Here is a 6906-nt window from a genome sequence, read left to right as displayed (position 1 = left end):
CGAATTCGCCGAGACCGGGGCCCCAACACAATGCATATTTACATAGAAATTTGAATTTTTTTCGAGAATAGGTGGGTGAAGGAAACCTACATAAATATGTTTTCTATACTTCACTTGACCCAAATATATGATTTTTATGGTGATAATCAAGTCGCACATGGAATTTTAGGGGGTTTTTGATAGCAGTTCGATTAAATAAAGTTGGCATCGCCATGAGACTACGTCTAAGATCTAGAAACACACCCCGAATGCCGCTTTTGGGAATTTTGCTAGCTGAATCTTTTTGATGAAAGTCAATCTTTGACAAGATGTAACTTTGCTACGGAAAGTGCTATGAAAAAAAGGTTTTCAGTTTTGGCTTAGTTTACTCAAGGGCTTTAATTTGATATATAAAACGATGCAATTTGATGGCAAATTTGAATTCACCTAGGATACCTACCATGAGGCCCATGATAGCTCAAAAGTTGCCTTCAAGGCTTCGTTCAATTCATGAATTACATGTACATGATGAATACCATACACATGATAATCATCATGATTATTATGTACGGTACATATTATGAATGCTGGACGGTTCGCACCCTTTCAATTTCGGACCCGTGCACTTTCGCCTTTTCTATTTCGCACCTGCACTTTCGCCCCTTTTTATACCGCTGGTAATGTGCTGCTGTTGATTGATGCACGGTCGATTGCTTGAACTCCCGGCGGTGCGGCGTAGTTATGTTATAGTACTGGGGCCGTCGGGCATGCACTAAAGTCATGATAAACCCAGGAAGACAACAAAGGATGTCATTATATTTATAATAAAATAGAGGAACCATTTGTTTTCTCAGTACACATTATAATCATAATAGCCATTTTAAGCGAAATATTTTGGCAGCAGGCTTACCCAAAATAATGAAAGAATTAGAATTTAATAATAGAAATAGTAATAATGATAAATAGTAATATACCAGCAATAAGTTTAATGTTTAATATAATAATAATACACCAGCAATAATATTCAATTATTAACATAATAATAATAATAATAATAGGCCTAATAATAATAATAATAATAATAATAATAATAGAAAATAAAATTACATGCATACTAAGTTTGAATTAAATTCTAAACAAGTATAATTAAACCTAATTTCATAAAATGACCAAGTAGAATTCTATACAAAAAAAAAAAATTAAGTTTAGATTGCCGATTTAAAATCAAATTACATGCATACAAAGTTTAAGTTGAGTTGCACATTAAACAAAAAAAAAATAATGAAAAAGAAAAAACAAAGAAAGTCATCTCCTTTACAAAGATCTTTATTATCTATTACATTATTGACATCTTCAAGTTCAAACATCCTGTCTTAAAATTGTCGGCATATTAAGCGGATTAAGATACCGCGTAAGATGTGCCGTGGCGTTAAGAAAGCAATCATCGTAATGAGTCCGTGATTGACAGGCAAGTTGCAGAAATTAAGAAGAAAAAAAGACAATCATGAACATATAAATGTCAATCGGTGTTTGCTATAGAAGTCGGGTATAGAAGTCAGTCATTACTAGCTTAAAATGAACAGAAAACTTGCCTGACTAATAATATTTGATATTTGGCAAAGAATATGAATGCAATTGTAATATTTCTCAATCCACAGTGCAATCGTAACATTTTGTTCGTAAATATATCTTTGTATATGGAGATGTGATATTAAAAATATGAATTTGATAACCAAATTAAAATTCGACCGAAATCATATTAATAGGCTTTAACCAGTTTTGCAAACAAAATCATAGACCTACGTCGCAAGTAGAAAACACTGCCCATAGTAGGCCTATATTTCTTATTCGGTCTTATTAAAATTGAGAGCACAGGGCCTATATGTATATCTTGACAAGTTTATACAGGCATGCGGCCGCGGGGCCCGGGACTTTTCAAGCAATCGATTCTTACTTGGTCTATAGCACTTTTGCGTGAAGTTGGTCACGGTACCATTGATTGAACCCACATCATGCCCGGCGCTTTCGCGTAAGTCATTCATAACATAATGGGTTGAAGGAGACAAGGAGTCACACAGGCACGCGGCCGCGGGGCCCGGAGACTTGTCAAGCAATCCATCCGGTACGGGTGTGTTCTGGGACAATTGCGTGCTACTGCCTAGTCACATTAGGCTACCATTGTATGAACCCATGTCACACCCGGCGCTTTCGCGTAAGTGACAGCTAATACTCGCGGTGAAGAAAGGGACGAAATTCAGCAAAGCAATATCACAAAGCTGCTGCTAGGCGTTTGTTTTGCTAGTTGTGCACATTTGTCTTTGAGAAATTTGCCAAATATTTTTTCCTTTAGTTTCATTATATCAAAGAAGATCTTATCTGATTTAATATATCTAGGACTGTAAGTTTTGAATGTCTCAAACTTATTATATTTTAACCGACTTTAATTTGGCAACATAAAGATGGGATAAATTATAAATTATAAGCCATCAAATTTTTTGGCCATATCAATATTATATAATCAGGGTAAGGTTTTTGCCGGCAAAAACCTGTTTTTCGCAAGTGGCAATAACTGGCGAAAACAACCGGCAAAAATGGCAAAAACTGGCAAAAATTCATATATAGTCACTCAAGTATTAGCAAGTATACAGAAAGCTCATAAACAGTAAACATACAACTTTTAATGCATCATTCAACATGTTCAACATATTTTTGCCTCATTAAGTCCTATAAATGAAAATGTTTTGAATTTGATATGCCACATTTCAGTTAAATGTACCAGTGAGCAATGAAAACGCATGCCTTAAATTTCTTAATATGTTACTTAAAATTACACAATGTGGCCTTGTTATACTCAGGAAATTAATTTTTTAATTTAATAATTCGTTTTGAGATTTAAAAAAATCTGAACTTTAAATCACTTTTTTAGTTTTTGCCATTTTTGCCGGCAAAAATTGTTTTTGCCAAGTGGTTAAAACCGCGGTTTAACCACGGTTTTTTCTAATTAATTTAACACCAAATTATATATATATTTAAAGTACTAGTAAGGTAACATAATTCTAATAATAATTCTAATAATAATTCTAATAATAATTCTAATAATAATAATAATAATAATAATAATAATAATAATAATAATAATAATAATAATAATAATAATAATATAGTAGGCCTAATAATATAATAAAATAAAATAAAATAAAATAAAATAAAATAAAATAAGTAAAATAAAAAACATATGAGTACCAATTTTCAGTCGCAGCACATTTAATATAATTACTAATATTATTTATTGTTATTACATCTTGCAATCCACGCTGGGCCCGTCACTGCAAAACACAGACAGTCAACACTCAACAGTCAACCAATACTATACACATACTACACTGCACTGCCGGGTGTTGAAGCGATCGATCGTGCATTGATCAACAGCAGCACATTACCCACGGTTTAAAAAGGGGGCGAAAGTGCACGGGTGCGAAATAGAAAGGGGGCGAAAGTGCACGGGTCCGAAATTGAAAGGGTGTGAAGTGTCCCGTTTCCCATATTATATACTATAGTTTACCAGACCAGACCAGTCGGTCTGGGTGGACACATGCTTGACATGCTATGATGCTTGATCGAAAGGTCTATCCCAATGTCAATCCAGGGCAGCCACCGTGAAGCTGAATTTATACTCGATCGCTTTTGCAGAAAAGCGATTCTCGCGCATGCTCAGTCAGTGTTTACTTGCATTTCCAGAGCGTCGAGCCAATCAATCGATTCAAATTGCTGAGGCAAAAACAACGTCGCTTTTGCAAGTTGAAGAAATCTCCACTTCCAGCGATATCGCTTGACACGTGAATGCATCGATCAACCAATCATTAGGTATGAGAGGCAAACCTTACATGTAGTTAACACATTTGCTAGTCAGCCAAATTCGCCTAGAACGGGGCCCAAACACAATGCATATTTACATAGAAATTTAAAAGAACAGGTTGGAAAGGCTGGTCAAGGATACCTACATAAATATATTTTCTATACTTCACTTGACCCAAATATATGATTTTTTATGGTGATAAGACAATCGCACATGGAATTTTAGAGGGATTTTGATAGCAGTTCTATTAAAAAAAGCTGCTATCATCATGAGACTTAAGATCTAGAAACACCACCAAAATGCTGTTTTGGGGAATTTGCTAGCAGAATCTTTTTGATGAAAGTCAATCTTTGACAAGATGTAACTTTGCTACGGAAAGTGCTATGACAAAAAGGTTTTCAGTTTTGGCTTGCTTTAATTTGATATAAAATGATGCAGTTTGATGGCAAATTTGAATTCACCTAGCATACCTACACAACCAACTGGATCTATTATTTTGCTAATTAATTTGCCTTTCTCGATTATTAACTTTTGGTAATGAATTAATTCAAAGCAATAATTATTGACAGCAACTAATGTTTTAAAAATGTATTTTGTTGCATTTTAGAATATTTTATTTTGTTGTTTGCAATCGCTATCAGTGTGATAAGTATAAATGCAAAAGCGATGGGCGATGCATCGCAAAATTCAGCGTTTGACCATCACTTTCCAAAAGCGTTTCATCACAATCGCTCGGCTATCGAGTATAAATTCAGCTTAACCGATGATGGATTGAGGATCATGTATGGAGCTATTTCAAATTTTATTAAAAACATGTTATAATCAGTGAAGCATGACTTGTGTGTAAAAGCAATGGAAATTCGGAAGTTAACAATGCCGATCACAACCGGTATAGCTTCCGAAAAAGTTACTCAAATGACCCATCGGTGAATTATTAGCTTGCATGTTAATTTCTTAAAGATTAGCAAACTTTGCTCTGAAGATACAGTTTCAGATAAGTCATCAAAATAAAAGTACATTTTGTAACATTAAACTTCACAGAAAATTGTTTTAAAACGTTTGAAAATTGGCGATCTCTATCCTCACAGTAAAGTACTTGGCTCAAGCAAAATGCTTCAGCTATATGTTTGTAAGCCTTTAAAGCTTATTCATAACCTCATTAATAAATGTGATGCGTGCGGTCCAATTACATTTAGTTATTTGTGAAAACGTAGTCTGTAGTAGACCATTTTAATTTATCATCCCCTTATCCCTCTGACCATGTAAAATCCACCAATCCTGTTCTGATCCAACAGCTCAGCAATCCATGAGTTTGGTCTAGTGCCGTACTATTACGCTGCCTTTCGTATTCGCAGAGGAGGACAATTTCGACCCCCTCGTTTGTTTACAAACAGAGAGGTAGACAAAGGGCCTGTCAAAACTGTTCCGCTTGTCCAAATACTCAAGTATCAAAAGGATGGTCCACAATAGAGTGATTCACGCAACATGAATAGGGGATTAAAAAACTGTGAAGTAGGACCATGTGCTTCTTTTGTCCAATTTGGCATCAAGATTTCGAATCAGAATGGAAACAGTTCAGACCCAGAACACGATCATGTCAGAAATTAATATTTTGTACTGGGTCTGATTATTCGGACTAAGTTTGGTCTAGCATGTATATATAGGGTGCACAACTAATGCTATTTGAAAGAAATCGAAAATTATTTAACGAAATGTAAAATTGTAAAAGGTATGAGTAAACCTAATTTGTTTAACAAATCTGGACCAAATTTTAGTGTCACACATCATTGTGTTCGGTCACAATGGATCATTATGTAAAAAAAGAGGCAGTTTTAAAAGTTGCACCTGAGTCCATAGGAATAAATTTCAAACAATACAGTATGCCAGGCCTGTTCATGTGTTTGTAATGGAAATAAAACTTAACATATAAGATGTTCAGTAGGGAATGTGTCCTCTTACACTCTTAACAAGTGCATTACAACGTTGGCGTATGCTGTTAATGAAAGTTCGGATCCGTTACTGGTTTCAGCCAGATTTACTATTGACATCTCCTGACGAACAGACGTGACACGTCAACGAGGTGCTCTCGGCTGGTTTTTCACTTCTCCTGTCAACTGAAATTTTGTTTTCAATTTTCGAATCGCATTAGGCGCCACTCCCATACGACGAGCAAATTCTTTCACTGGTACATTTTCATCCAGCAAACCTATTGCTCGACCGCAAAGGAAATCGGGCAAACGCGGCATTATTAAAATGTGACATTTTACATGTGATGAACTACTGGCGATGTATGGTCTTTTCTCACTGCAGTACATATCCCGCCCAATTCAGCCATTTATCATTAAAAAAGAAAAGATTTAAACACCTGCTTTGTTTTTGAAAGTGAAGAATATCAAAGATTAAGTTTTCTTTAACAAACACATGAATATTCCTGGCCTACTGTATTGTTTGAGAGTTAACTCCTATGGACTTAGATGCAACTTTTAACACTATTATTATTAAAAACAGTCTCTTTTTTTTACATAATAACTAAGCCAGGGATTTTTAAGCGGCTCGCCGAAATTACATTACCGGGCAGGAAATACCCTGCCCGGTGCCCCCCAAAAAAATATAATAATAATTTTTTTATTAATGATATCAAAATGCATTCAAATTCAATGCGTTTTGAAATCATTAATAGAGTATGACATGAATACAAATTATCAATTTTCATATTAAAAATACAAAACATCTTGAATTTTTTTTAATTTTTAGGTCAACCGTGAATGATCCTAGCATTTAGGTCTAGGTCCAGGGTAGACTATGCCATAGTCGAATTTTATTAAAAATATGTTATTATTAGTCATGATGAACCCATTTCGTTGAACTCTAAATTATACTGATGTTTATTAAAATTAAAGTATTCAATAGTAAAATGGTCATAAAGAGTTACAATATCAGATGATTAGTGACAATAAAAGTAATTGAATGCAACATTATCTTGCATAATTATAATGGCTCACTTTAATACTGAACAATTCTGATTTTGGAATCTACCAGTTTATTGATAGCGAACCCGAAAATTCGACTAT

This window comes from Amphiura filiformis, chromosome 9, assembly GCF_039555335.1.
Source record: "Amphiura filiformis chromosome 9, Afil_fr2py, whole genome shotgun sequence".
Taxonomy (NCBI): Eukaryota; Metazoa; Echinodermata; class Ophiuroidea; order Amphilepidida; family Amphiuridae; genus Amphiura; species Amphiura filiformis.
The sequence above is the reverse complement of the archived record's forward strand: the minus strand, read 5'-3'. Positions refer to the sequence as shown.